Here is a 14,586-nt window from a genome sequence, read left to right as displayed (position 1 = left end):
TGGCCCACCCATTTCCTGTGCCGTCACAATAGCCTGTGATGTCACAATAGCCTCTGCCCTCGAGCAGAGTTAGTGGACACTCGGTGACCACTTTATTAGGTACACCCGGACAGCAGCTTGTATAAATGAAAATAGAACTTTCTGTTTTACAAAAATCACAAAACATGTTACCCTGGAGCTCAGGTAAGGCACAGAATCACCAATAAATGTTACCTGGACCTCAGGCAAGGCACAAAATATGCACCGCTTCACAAAAAATGTTACCCAGAGCTCAGGTTAGGCATGAAAATATCAACTGGTGCGCAGGTAAGGTTAAAAATATGGAACGCTTCACGAATTTGCGTGTCATCCTTGCGCAGGGGCCATGCTAATCTTCTCTGTATCGTTCCAATTTTAGTATATGTGCTGCCGGAGCGAGCACAAGAGACCTACCTGAGCCTGCGCTACCTAAGGGGCGGGTTCTGGCCATGGTTCGCAGTCATGGACTGAGTGCGAAAGCATGCATAGCACGCGTGTGTGCCTCGTAAGGACAGCCTAAACTGGCAGCACTTACAAACAAGACAAATCTGCATCAGGAGGTTTATCAAACACAACCTCTCATGTTGAGCTGAACACATTTAGACATCAATGTCCCTCCGAGGCAGGCAAATGGAGTCCACGGATGTGCGCTGCCGACTTATGCAGCCGACTGCCTCGATCCTGCTATTGGCTGCACCCTCACAAAGAACTGCACTGTCACCACCTCCAGCCTGTCCGCTGCATGCTGTCCTCATCTCAGTCACCATCAGCTGAACATGCTTGAAAGATTCATCGCACACTGAAAGAAAAAGAAAAAACACAACAACAAAACAATAGTATTACTAGGTATAGGTAAGGTCAGGCCATCTGACAGCAAAAGGTAAAATCTGAAGAAAAGTAAACAAGGAGCCCGCCATCTTCAAATTCAAATACGGTACTTCCGGATCTCCCCGTACATTGCTAGTAATTGCCACCAGAGGTCAGTCGGCTCATTCCTTTCACAAGGGCTCTCCAGCTAGAAAAGGGAAAACCGTCAAAAAGACGGTGCATGCACGGAAGAGCCTTACTTTGATACAGTCTATGGGAAGAACATCGTTTACATACAATTAATAGAGACACTTGAGAAAAAAACAAAAAAACACTGCATGGTTTTTAATACCATATACAGTACGCCCGAAAGGTACTTTACACTATAACAGAAACTGGAGGCTGAGTTTTTCAAGGCAATTCATCAAAAGTTAATTTAGAGTAAGCACTCGAAATGCACTAAAAAGGACGAAAACGCGGAGGAAACGAGTTCTTCGAAACACGAGTGTTTGCTCAAAACAAACGTGGAAAGCAGCATTCCCTCTTTGACCACTCAGCAGACTGCCGTGTGTGTATATCCAACCAAAGCAAGCTGAGTGGTTCTTCTGCGTTGTCGTTTTCGTTAGCTAGCCACTATGGCACACGATTATTTACTTCTGTGGTGTAGGCTAACTTAACACGGCGACTTTTGGCGTCCGCTGGGCCTACGTGGGGGAAATGCCACGTTTTCCAGCATGGCCTCTGAAAATGTTGTGACAATTGTCTTTACCTGTGCCACGTACGGTGCTTCTCATCTACTTCCCCAATCTCTAAGCATGCAAAATGGCCAGACACATACAATAAGCGAGGCACCGGAGCACTAAATTACATCGCATCGCCAAGGTAGCAAACGAGCTAGCTACAGCCGGCCTAGCACGTGGAAACAGTTTGCTCAGTAGCTGGATAATCCTCGCACAGCTGCCAAGCCTTCCAGAAAATGCAATAAATAGCCTACACGACTGTATTTACGACGTGTATCAGGAATAATCTTGTTAACAAGGGGGTTACTGTACGACGCGGAGGCGAAGGACTATGGCCACCAGTCGTTAGCTAGCAAGCGAACAAGCTAATTCCACACCAAGTTAACGTGACATGCGGACCGCCTACAGCAGGCAACCTTACCCGAGAGACGTCCGGCCGCAGTAGCACTGTTTTATGTGAGCACGCGTCCATATTGCACCGAACTGAAACAAGTGAAACTATTTGGAAAAATACAATATTATCTCCCGTAGGCGACGAAGCCATCTGCCCGTGTAGGCCGAGTGCAAATACAGGCGTGGCTACGCAAAACTTTATTTATGTACCACGTTACAGACAGAACTACAACAGGGTGTGTCTTACGATTTCTTTTTAAAATGTCTACGGATTTGGAGTCGCGAAGACCCATCGGCAGGCTATTCCAAAGGCTAGAGCAGTAATAACCAAAAGACGCTGCATCACCATATGCCTTTAGGTTCTAGCCTCCGGGACAAGACTGTGGGCTATTGTGAAGCCTTCAATCTAATTTCGTTTTAAATTTCGTAAGACATGCATTTTTAATGAGACATCTGGAATATACCCCATGTACAAAGTTCCTTTTTTATTTTATTTTTTACTGTACTCAGAATGATATACCTGATCTTCATTCAGAACTATGTAAAGGGGAAAAAACGCGAATGGTTTTCAATGCTGCGAATGTTTCACCCAACAGAATTCACACAGCATTGCGGTTTCCCGTTCTTTCTTTTTCACATTACATTACATTACATTGCAGGCATTTAGCAGACGCTCTTATCCAGAGCGACGCACAATGAAGTGCGACGAGGACCCTGGAGGACAGACATTCTCAACAAAATAACACCGTGCCACTGTATAGGCCTTCCTGAGGATGACGCTTTTATCCAAAGCTACCGACAAGTCCTGATGTGTGTTTCTATCGGGATGTGCGGTGTACCTACAGGTTCAAAGACAAAATAAAACCAGTCTACAATACAACTTATGTATTTTCATAACTCGAGAAATATACCTTACATTCCCAACAAAATAACACCGTGCCACTGTGTAGGCCATCCTGAGGATGTTAGGTTGAGTTGCCAACAATGCTAGCAAATAAATAAATAAATAAATAAATAAATAAATAAATAAATAAATAAATAAATAAATAAATAAATAAATAAATAAATAAATAAATAAATAAATAAATAAATAAATAAATAAATAAATAAATAAATAAATAAATAAATAAATAAATAAATAAATAAATAATCATTTGTTATTTAGCAGACGCTTTTATCCAAAGAGACCTACATGTCCTGATGTGTGTTGTACCTATAGGTTGAAAGACAAAATTAAACCGGAAACCAGTCTACAATACAACTAATGTATTTTGATAACTCGAGAAATATACTTGCCTGATGCAACTCAAAGTTACAAAATTCACCCAACTTTGCTGTTTCACTTTTTTTTTTTCTTCTTCTTTATTTTGGTTCATTTAACATTCCCAACAAAATGACACCGTGCCACGGTGTAGGTCATTCTGAGGATGTTAGGTCTAGTTGCTACAATGCAAGCTATAAATAAATAATCATTTGTTATTTAGCAGACGCTTTTATCCAAAGCGACCGACAAGTCCTGATTAGACTAAGCAGGAAACAGCCCTGGAGCAATGGGGTGTTAAGGGCATCCCCCAAGGGCCCAACAGCTGTGCGGATCTTATCGCAGCTACACCGGGGCTCGAACCGCCGACCTTGCCACTGCACTACAGGCTGGCCTCTTAAAAGTCAAATGGATTTGGCCACTTTACCGATCTTCTCTGTTCCAATGTTCCAATATGTTCCAATATTGGAGCCAATCAGAGGCCGTGCCTTGTTCCAATTTACAACTTTCACCAACTTTGACAAAGCGGCTCAGCCAATCAGATGGCCGGATTTGTTCCAAATTGAACACGTGTTTGTTCCAAATTCATCACGTGTTTAGCCGGCCAATTGTAGCTCTTCCTCCGTTTTGACTCAAATCGGCGCGTCGGCCATTGCTCCCGCATCGGTGAAAGGTAAGCTTTCAATGCGTTTTCTAATGAAATTTTTATTAAAATGAGAAGAATCATTTGTATTTTCATGTTAGCGATGGTCAGAGCAGGCTAGCTAGTTGGCTTTCGCGCTGTTCAATACGTTTATCGTTGCTGTTAATACACAGAACGAATGAATGAAAGAACTTTCCAGCTGTATAAACACATCATGTATGTATTTTTACATTAGAAATATATCGTAAGACAAAGCTGGCATGTCGCACATTTCGTTTTAATTACAAAACGTAATATTCTCTGGCTTGCAAGGCGGATAGCTGCTTGGCTATCTACCTACCTACCTCCATACCTCGATTCAGCGTGTGACTATACGAATAATGCAGCCTAATTACTCCCCCAATTTAATCATTTCTGTCGAAATGTTTTAAAAAGTGAGTCATTTCAGTGGTATAGTGTAGCTAGCTAGCTGTGGTTAGGTCTGTCAACTACTACATCTTGGTAGCCCCTGTGAAGTTAAATTAATTATTATTATTATTATTATTATTATTATTATTATTACTTTTAAATACTCTGTGTCACATAGCATGTTCATAAATCTTGTGATAAGCATGTTTTTCCTGTGTGCACAGCCTCACATTGCAGGGAACCTCAGTCGCAGACGGGCCGGGCGCTGCAGGACATCAGCTTGGACCATGACACTGCGAACATCTTAGACCAGGACACATGCCTCCCATGGGCATGCTCCATTTATTCTACTTATTTATGTGATTAAAATATCAGACCAGTGATCATTCTCATGTGACCGCGATAGCAGTCACTCTAGAAGCCAGTGAAAAATATATTTTCATACATATTGAACAGCAGAAAAACGCTCAGCTTTTAACACTAGGCGTCAGCATAGCTCCAGTTTAAGTTTGAGGACGTGCAAATCAGTCCTTGTTTTGTTTGATGGCAGTTTATTATCTACTGTTGGAACAATTGCCGAATTTAGTTGCAGCAACAAGTAGGTCCCCATTCACGTCCATCTCTTGTACTCATGACATTTCTCCATGTTCTGCTGTGAACGAGTTGTGCCATATTTGTATTGTCATTATTATTATTATTATTATTATTATTATTATTAATAATAATATAATCATTTTTAAAAATCACAACGGTGCTCCCTTTCTGCATTTTGTACTATCAAATAAAATTTCTGCCTGGAAAAGAAATGAAATTGGACAATGAGTAGCAAAACATTCTCAAGAACTGAATTCGAGTTTGCTAGACCTGGATATATGAACAGTCACAAAATATTAGGAGATACCCTCGTGATACTCAGTGTCGTCAGAGTAACAGACAACAGCGATTCGTCTCATTTAAAGTTTTATTTACAATATACACTCAAGGTGGTGTGCAGTGCACAAAGAAACATTTGCATCAATCAACGGAGGGGGAAAAAAGTGCCAAGTTGCAAGTCTAAAGCAAACAACCATCCAAAAATGAGCCCTTGCTCTTTGAAATTGGGGTTTATTTGATCAGAGGGAAGATGGCCAGCTACTGGCCCACCAGTGGGCCACACAAGCATACCACACCTCACGCAGAGCATCCGCCCATGTCCAGGCACTTGTCCGCTGGCGTATGAAGCCTTTTTCAAAGACGAGTCACCTCAGTGGCCTGTTGTACTCCTTGAAATGGGAACAATACAGAGAACCTGTTCTACTCTTTAAAATAGGACCGAGATGGATATTTTATTTAAAAAAAAAAAAAAAAAAAAAGGTCGGCAGAGATGGAGATTCTATTTTTAAAATAGGACAGAGTTTCACTTTATTAGGTTTATCTCTACACTCGTACTTAAGACCACCAATTTGCCGTGACGTCACAGTAGCCTGTGCTATCACAACAGCCGTTGCCCTCTAGCGGTTCATACACACTCAGTGACCACTTTATTAGGTACACCTGTCCACCAGCCTGTAAATGCAAATATTTGGCCCACCCATTTCCTGTGCCGTCACAATAGCCTGTGATGTCACAATAGCCTCTGCCCTCGAGCAGAGTTAGTGGACACTCGGTGACCACTTTATTAGGTACACCCGGACAGCAGCTTGTATAAATGAAAATAGAACTTTCTGTTTTACAAAAATCACAAAACATGTTACCCTGGAGCTCAGGTAAGGCACAGAATCACCAATAAATGTTACCTGGACCTCAGGCAAGGCACAAAATATGCACCGCTTCACAAAAAATGTTACCCAGAGCTCAGGTTAGGCATGAAAATATCAACTGGTGCGCAGGTAAGGTTAAAAATATGGAACGCTTCACGAATTTGCGTGTCATCCTTGCGCAGGGGCCATGCTAATCTTCTCTGTATCGTTCCAATTTTAGTATATGTGCTGCCGGAGCGAGCACAAGAGACCTACCTGAGCCTGCGCTACCTAAGGGGCGGGTTCTGGCCATGGTTCGCAGTCATGGACTGAGTGCGAAAGCATGCATAGCACGCGTGTGTGCCTCGTAAGGACAGCCTAAACTGGCAGCACTTACAAACAAGACAAATCTGCATCAGGAGGTTTATCAAACACAACCTCTCATGTTGAGCTGAACACATTTAGACATCAATGTCCCTCCGAGGCAGGCAAATGGAGTCCACGGATGTGCGCTGCCGACTTATGCAGCCGACTGCCTCGATCCTGCTATTGGCTGCACCCTCACAAAGAACTGCACTGTCACCACCTCCAGCCTGTCCGCTGCATGCTGTCCTCATCTCAGTCACCATCAGCTGAACATGCTTGAAAGATTCATCGCACACTGAAAGAAAAAGAAAAAACACAACAACAAAACAATAGTATTACTAGGTATAGGTAAGGTCAGGCCATCTGACAGCAAAAGGTAAAATCTGAAGAAAAGTAAACAAGGAGCCCGCCATCTTCAAATTCAAATACGGTACTTCCGGATCTCCCCGTACATTGCTAGTAATTGCCACCAGAGGTCAGTCGGCTCATTCCTTTCACAAGGGCTCTCCAGCTAGAAAAGGGAAAACCGTCAAAAAGACGGTGCATGCACGGAAGAGCCTTACTTTGATACAGTCTATGGGAAGAACATCGTTTACATACAATTAATAGAGACACTTGAGAAAAAAACAAAAAAACACTGCATGGTTTTTAATACCATATACAGTACGCCCGAAAGGTACTTTACACTATAACAGAAACTGGAGGCTGAGTTTTTCAAGGCAATTCATCAAAAGTTAATTTAGAGTAAGCACTCGAAATTCACTAAAAAGGACGAAAACGCGGAGGAAACGAGTTCTTCGAAACACGAGTGTTTGCTCAAAACAAACGTGGAAAGCAGCATTCCCTCTTTGACCACTCAGCAGACTGCCGTGTGTGTATATCCAACCAAAGCAAGCTGAGTGGTTCTTCTGCGTTGTCGTTTTCGTTAGCTAGCCACTATGGCACACGATTATTTACTTCTGTGGTGTAGGCTAACTTAACACGGCGACTTTTGGCGTCCGCTGGGCCTACGTGGGGGAAATGCCACGTTTTCCAACAAGGCCTCTGAAAATGTTGTGACAATTGTCTTTACCTGTGCCACGTACGGTGCTTCTCATCTACTTCCCCAATCTCTAAGCATGCAAAATGGCCAGACACATACAATAAGCGAGGCACCGGAGCACTAAATTACATCGCCTCGCCAAGGTAGCAAACGAGCTAGCTACAGCCGGCCTAGCACGTGGAAACAGTTTGCTCAGTAGCTGGATAATCCTCGCACAGCTGCCAAGCCTTCCAGAAAATGCAATAAATAGCCTACACGACTGTATTTACGACGTGTATCAGGAATAATCTTGTTAACAAGGGGGTTACTGTACGACGCGGAGGCGAAGGACTATGGCCACCAGTCGTTAGCTAGCAAGCGAACAAGCTAATTCCACACCAAGTTAACGTGACATGCGGACCGCCTACAGCAGGCAACCTTACCCGAGAGACGTCCGGCCGCAGTAGCACTGTTTTATGTGAGCACGCGTCCATATTGCACCGAACTGAAACAAGTGAAACTATTTGGAAAAATACAATATTATCTCCCGTAGGCGACGAAGCCATCTGCCCGTGTAGGCCGAGTGCAAATACAGGCGTGGCTACGCAAAACTTTATTTATGTACCACGTTACAGACAGAACTACAACAGGGTGTGTCTTACGATTTCTTTTTAAAATGTCTACGGATTTGGAGTCGCGAAGACCCATCGGCAGGCTATTCCAAAGGCTAGAGCAGTAATAACCAAAAGACGCTGCATCACCATATGCCTTTAGGTTCTAGCCTCCGGGACAAGACTGTGGGCTATTGTGAAGCCTTCAATCTAATTTCGTTTTAAATTTCGTAAGACATGCATTTTTAATGAGACATCTGGAATATACCCCATGTACAAAGTTCCTTTTTTATTTTATTTTTTACTGTACTCAGAATGATATACCTGATCTTCATTCAGAACTATGTAAAGGGGAAAAAACGCGAATGGTTTTCAATGCTGCGAATGTTTCACCCAACAGAATTCACACAGCATTGCGGTTTCCCGTTCTTTCTTTTTCACATTACATTACATTACATTGCAGGCATTTAGCAGACGCTCTTATCCAGAGCGACGCACAATGAAGTGCGACGAGGACCCTGGAGGACAGACATTCTCAACAAAATAACACCGTGCCACTGTGTAGGCCTTCCTGAGGATGACGCTTTTATCCAAAGCTACCGACAAGTCCTGATGTGTGTTTCTATCGGGATGTGCGGTGTACCTACAGGTTCAAAGACAAAATAAAACCAGTCTACAATACAACTTATGTATTTTCATAACTCGAGAAATATACCTTACATTCCCAACAAAATAACACCGTGCCACTGTGTAGGCCATCCTGAGGATGTTAGGTTGAGTTGCCACAATGCTAGCAAATAAATAAATAAATAAATAAATAAATAAATAAATAATCATTTGTTATTTAGCAGACGCTTTTATCCAAAGAGACCTACATGTCCTGATGTGTGTTGTACCTATAGGTTGAAAGACAAAATTAAACCGGAAACCAGTCTACAATACAACTAATGTATTTTGATAACTCGAGAAATATACTTGCCTGATGCAACTCAAAGTTACAAAATTCACCCAACTTTGCTGTTTCACTTTTTTTTTTTTTTTCTTCTTTATTTTGGTTCATTTAACATTCCCAACAAAATGACACCGTGCCACGGTGTAGGTCATTCTGAGGATGTTAGGTCTAGTTGCTACAATGCAAGCTATAAATAAATAATCATTTGTTATTTAGCAGACGCTTTTATCCAAAGCGACCGACAAGTCCTGATTAGACTAAGCAGGAAACAGCCCTGGAGCAATGGGGTGTTAAGGGCATCCCCCAAGGGCCCAACAGCTGTGCGGATCTTATCGCAGCTACACCGGGGCTCGAACCGCCGACCTTGCCACTGCACTACAGGCTGGCCTCTTAAAAGTCAAATGGATTTGGCCACTTTACCGATCTTCTCTGTTCCAATGTTCCAATGTTCCAATATGTTCCAATATTGGAGCCAATCAGAGGCCGTGCCTTGTTCCAATTTACAACTTTCACCAACTTTGACAAAGCGGCTCAGCCAATCAGATGGCCGGATTTGTTCCAAATTGAACACGTGTTTGTTCCAAATTCATCACGTGTTTAGCCGGCCAATTGTAGCTCTTCCTCCGTTTTGACTCAAATCGGCGCGTCGGCCATTGCTCCCGCATCGGTGAAAGGTAAGCTTTCAATGCGTTTTCTAATGAAATTTTTATTAAAATGAGAAGAATCATTTGTATTTTCATGTTAGCGATGGTCAGAGCAGGCTAGCTAGTTGGCTTTCGCGCTGTTCAATACGTTTATCGTTGCTGTTAATACACAGAACGAATGAATGAAAGAACTTTCCAGCTGTATAAACACATCATGTATGTATTTTTACATTAGAAATATATCGTAAGACAAAGCTGGCATGTCGCACATTTCGTTTTAATTACAAAACGTAATATTCTCTGGCTTGCAAGGCGGATAGCTGCTTGGCTATCTACCTACCTACCTCCATACCTCGATTCAGCGTGTGACTATACGAATAATGCAGCCTAATTACTCCCCCAATTTAATCATTTCTGTCGAAATGTTTTAAAAAGTGAGTCATTTCAGTGGTATAGTGTAGCTAGCTAGCTGTGGTTAGGTCTGTCAACTACTACATCTTGGTAGCCCCTGTGAAGTTAAATTAATTATTATTATTATTATTATTATTATTATTATTATTATTATTACTTTTAAATACTCTGTGTCACATAGCATGTTCATAAATCTTGTGATAAGCATGTTTTTCCTGTGTGCACAGCCTCACATTGCAGGGAACCTCAGTCGCAGACGGGCCGGGCGCTGCAGGACATCAGCTTGGACCATGACACTGCGAACATCTTAGACCAGGACACATGCCTCCCATGGGCATGCTCCATTTATTCTACTTATTTATGTGATTAAAATATCAGACCAGTGATCATTCTCATGTGACCGCGATAGCAGTCACTCTAGAAGCCAGTGAAAAATATATTTTCATACATATTGAACAGCAGAAAAACGCTCAGCTTTTAACACTAGGCGTCAGCATAGCTCCAGTTTAAGTTTGAGGACGTGCAAATCAGTCCTTGTTTTGTTTGATGGCAGTTTATTATCTACTGTTGGAACAATTGCCGAATTTAGTTGCAGCAACAAGTAGGTCCCCATTCACGTCCATCTCTTGTACTCATGACATTTCTCCATGTTCTGCTGTGAACGAGTTGTGCCATATTTGTATTGTCATTATTATTATTATTATTATTATTATTATTAATAATAATATAATCATTTTTAAAAATCACAACGGTGCTCCCTTTCTGCATTTTGTACTATCAAATAAAATTTCTGCCTGGAAAAGAAATGAAATTGGACAATGAGTAGCAAAACATTCTCAAGAACTGAATTCGAGTTTGCTAGACCTGGATATATGAACAGTCACAAAATATTAGGAGATACCCTCGTGATACTCAGTGTCGTCAGAGTAACAGACAACAGCGATTCGTCTCATTTAAAGTTTTATTTACAATATACACTCAAGGTGGTGTGCAGTGCACAAAGAAACATTTGCATCAATCAACGGAGGGGGAAAAAAGTGCCAAGTTGCAAGTCTAAAGCAAACAACCATCCAAAAATGAGCCCTTGCTCTTTGAAATTGGGGTTTATTTGATCAGAGGGAAGATGGCCAGCTACTGGCCCACCAGTGGGCCACACAAGCATACCACACCTCACGCAGAGCATCCGCCCATGTCCAGGCACTTGTCCGCTGGCGTATGAAGCCTTTTTCAAAGACGAGTCACCTCAGTGGCCTGTTGTACTCCTTGAAATGGGAACAATACAGAGAACCTGTTCTACTCTTTAAAATAGGACCGAGATGGATATTTTATTTAAAAAAAAAAAAAAAAAAAAGGTCGGCAGAGATGGAGATTCTATTTTTAAAATAGGACAGAGTTTCACTTTATTAGGTTTATCTCTACACTCGTACTTAAGACCACCAATTTGCCGTGACGTCACAGTAGCCTGTGCTATCACAACAGCCGTTGCCCTCTAGCGGTTCATACACACTCAGTGACCACTTTATTAGGTACACCTGTCCACCAGCCTGTAAATGCAAATATTTGGCCCACCCATTTCCTGTGCCGTCACAATAGCCTGTGATGTCACAATAGCCTCTGCCCTCGAGCAGAGTTAGTGGACACTCGGTGACCACTTTATTAGGTACACCCGGACAGCAGCTTGTATAAATGAAAATAGAACTTTCTGTTTTACAAAAATCACAAAACATGTTACCCTGGAGCTCAGGTAAGGCACAGAATCACCAATAAATGTTACCTGGACCTCAGGCAAGGCACAAAATATGCACCGCTTCACAAAAAATGTTACCCAGAGCTCAGGTTAGGCATGAAAATATCAACTGGTGCGCAGGTAAGGTTAAAAATATGGAACGCTTCACGAATTTGCGTGTCATCCTTGCGCAGGGGCCATGCTAATCTTCTCTGTATCGTTCCAATTTTAGTATATGTGCTGCCGGAGCGAGCACAAGAGACCTACCTGAGCCTGCGCTACCTAAGGGGCGGGTTCTGGCCATGGTTCGCAGTCATGGACTGAGTGCGAAAGCATGCATAGCACGCGTGTGTGCCTCGTAAGGACAGCCTAAACTGGCAGCACTTACAAACAAGACAAATCTGCATCAGGAGGTTTATCAAACACAACCTCTCATGTTGAGCTGAACACATTTAGACATCAATGTCCCTCCGAGGCAGGCAAATGGAGTCCACGGATGTGCGCTGCCGACTTATGCAGCCGACTGCCTCGATCCTGCTATTGGCTGCACCCTCACAAAGAACTGCACTGTCACCACCTCCAGCCTGTCCGCTGCATGCTGTCCTCATCTCAGTCACCATCAGCTGAACATGCTTGAAAGATTCATCGCACACTGAAAGAAAAAGAAAAAACACAACAACAAAACAATAGTATTACTAGGTATAGGTAAGGTCAGGCCATCTGACAGCAAAAGGTAAAATCTGAAGAAAAGTAAACAAGGAGCCCGCCATCTTCAAATTCAAATACGGTACTTCCGGATCTCCCCGTACATTGCTAGTAATTGCCACCAGAGGTCAGTCGGCTCATTCCTTTCACAAGGGCTCTCCAGCTAGAAAAGGGAAAACCGTCAAAAAGACGGTGCATGCACGGAAGAGCCTTACTTTGATACAGTCTATGGGAAGAACATCGTTTACATACAATTAATAGAGACACTTGAGAAAAAAACAAAAAAACACTGCATGGTTTTTAATACCATATACAGTACGCCCGAAAGGTACTTTACACTATAACAGAAACTGGAGGCTGAGTTTTTCAAGGCAATTCATCAAAAGTTAATTTAGAGTAAGCACTCGAAATGCACTAAAAAGGACGAAAACGCGGAGGAAACGAGTTCTTCGAAACACGAGTGTTTGCTCAAAACAAACGTGGAAAGCAGCATTCCCTCTTTGACCACTCAGCAGACTGCCGTGTGTGTATATCCAACCAAAGCAAGCTGAGTGGTTCTTCTGCGTTGTCGTTTTCGTTAGCTAGCCACTATGGCACACGATTATTTACTTCTGTGGTGTAGGCTAACTTAACACGGCGACTTTTGGCGTCCGCTGGGCCTACGTGGGGGAAATGCCACGTTTTCCAGCATGGCCTCTGAAAATGTTGTGACAATTGTCTTTACCTGTGCCACGTACGGTGCTTCTCATCTACTTCCCCAATCTCTAAGCATGCAAAATGGCCAGACACATACAATAAGCGAGGCACCGGAGCACTAAATTACATCGCCTCGCCAAGGTAGCAAACGAGCTAGCTACAGCCGGCCTAGCACGTGGAAACAGTTTGCTCAGTAGCTGGATAATCCTCGCACAGCAGCCAAGCCTTCCAGAAAATGCAATAAATAGCCTACACGACTGTATTTACGACGTGTATCAGGAATAATCTTGTTAACAAGGGGGTTACTGTACGACGCGGAGGCGAAGGACTATGGCCACCAGTCGTTAGCTAGCAAGCGAACAAGTTGATTCCACACCAAGTTAACGTGACATGCGGACCGCCTACAGCAGGCAACCTTACCCGAGAGACGTCCGGCCGCAGTAGCACTGTTTTATGTGAGCACGCGTCCATATTGCACCGAACTGAAACAAGTGAAACTATTTGGAAAAATACAATATTATCTCCCGTAGGCGACGAAGCCATCTGCCCGTGTAGGCCGAGTGCAAATACAGGCGTGGCTACGCAAAACTTTATTTGTGTACCACGTTACAGACAGAACTACAACAGGGTGTGTCTTACGATTTCTTTTTAAAATGTCTACGGATTTGGAGTCGCGAAGACCCATCGGCAGGCTATTCCAAAGGCTAGAGCAGTAATAACCAAAAGACGCTGCATCACCATATGCCTTTAGGTTCTAGCCTCCGGGACAAGACTGTGGGCTATTGTGAAGCCTTCAATCTAATTTCGTTTTAAATTTCGTAAGACATGCATTTTTAATGAGACATCTGGAATATACCCCATGTACAAAGTTCCTTTTTTATTTTATTTTTTACTGTACTCAGAATGATATACCTGATCTTCATTCAGAACTATGTAAAGGGGAAAAAACGCGAATGGTTTTCAATGCTGCGAATGTTTCACCCAACAGAATTCACACAGCATTGCGGTTTCCCGTTCTTTCTTTTTCACATTACATTACATTACATTGCAGGCATTTAGCAGACGCTCTTATCCAGAGCGACGCACAATGAAGTGCGACGAGGACCCTGGAGGACAGACATTCTCAACAAAATAACACCGTGCCACTGTGTAGGCCTTCCTGAGGATGACGCTTTTATCCAAAGCTACCGACAAGTCCTGATGTGTGTTTCTATCGGGATGTGCGGTGTACCTACAGGTTCAAAGACAAAATAAAACCAGTCTACAATACAACTTATGTATTTTCATAACTCGAGAAATATACCTTACATTCCCAACAAAATAACACCGTGCCACTGTGTAGGCCATCCTGAGGATGTTAGGTTGAGTTGCCACAATGCTAGCAAATAAATAAATAAATAAATAAATAAATAAATAAATAAATAATCATTTGTTATTTAGCAGACGCTTTTATCCAAAGAGACCTA

General features: G+C 42.6%; 3 non-coding genes across 3 annotated transcripts; all 3 read right to left on the bottom strand.

Annotated features, from left to right (window-relative positions):
* Window positions 1-314: 314 nt before the first annotated feature.
* Window positions 315-421, bottom strand: LOC133117267 (U6 spliceosomal RNA). The gene has a single exon (XR_009706053.1). It is a non-coding gene; the product is annotated as a U6 spliceosomal RNA (small nuclear RNA).
* Window positions 422-6,146: 5,725 nt separating this feature from the next.
* On the bottom strand, window positions 6,147-6,253 carry LOC133117266 (U6 spliceosomal RNA). Its single transcript, XR_009706052.1, has one exon. It is a non-coding gene; the product is annotated as a U6 spliceosomal RNA (small nuclear RNA).
* A 5,615-nt stretch (window positions 6,254-11,868) lies between these two features.
* LOC133117265 (U6 spliceosomal RNA) lies at window positions 11,869-11,975 on the bottom strand. Its single transcript, XR_009706051.1, has one exon. It is a non-coding gene; the product is annotated as a U6 spliceosomal RNA (small nuclear RNA).
* Window positions 11,976-14,586: the final 2,611 nt, after the last annotated feature.

Source organism: Conger conger, chromosome 17 (genome assembly GCF_963514075.1).
Source record: "Conger conger chromosome 17, fConCon1.1, whole genome shotgun sequence".
Taxonomy (NCBI): domain Eukaryota; kingdom Metazoa; phylum Chordata; class Actinopteri; order Anguilliformes; family Congridae; genus Conger; species Conger conger.
The sequence above is the reverse complement of the archived record's forward strand: the minus strand, read 5'-3'. Positions and strand labels throughout refer to the sequence as shown.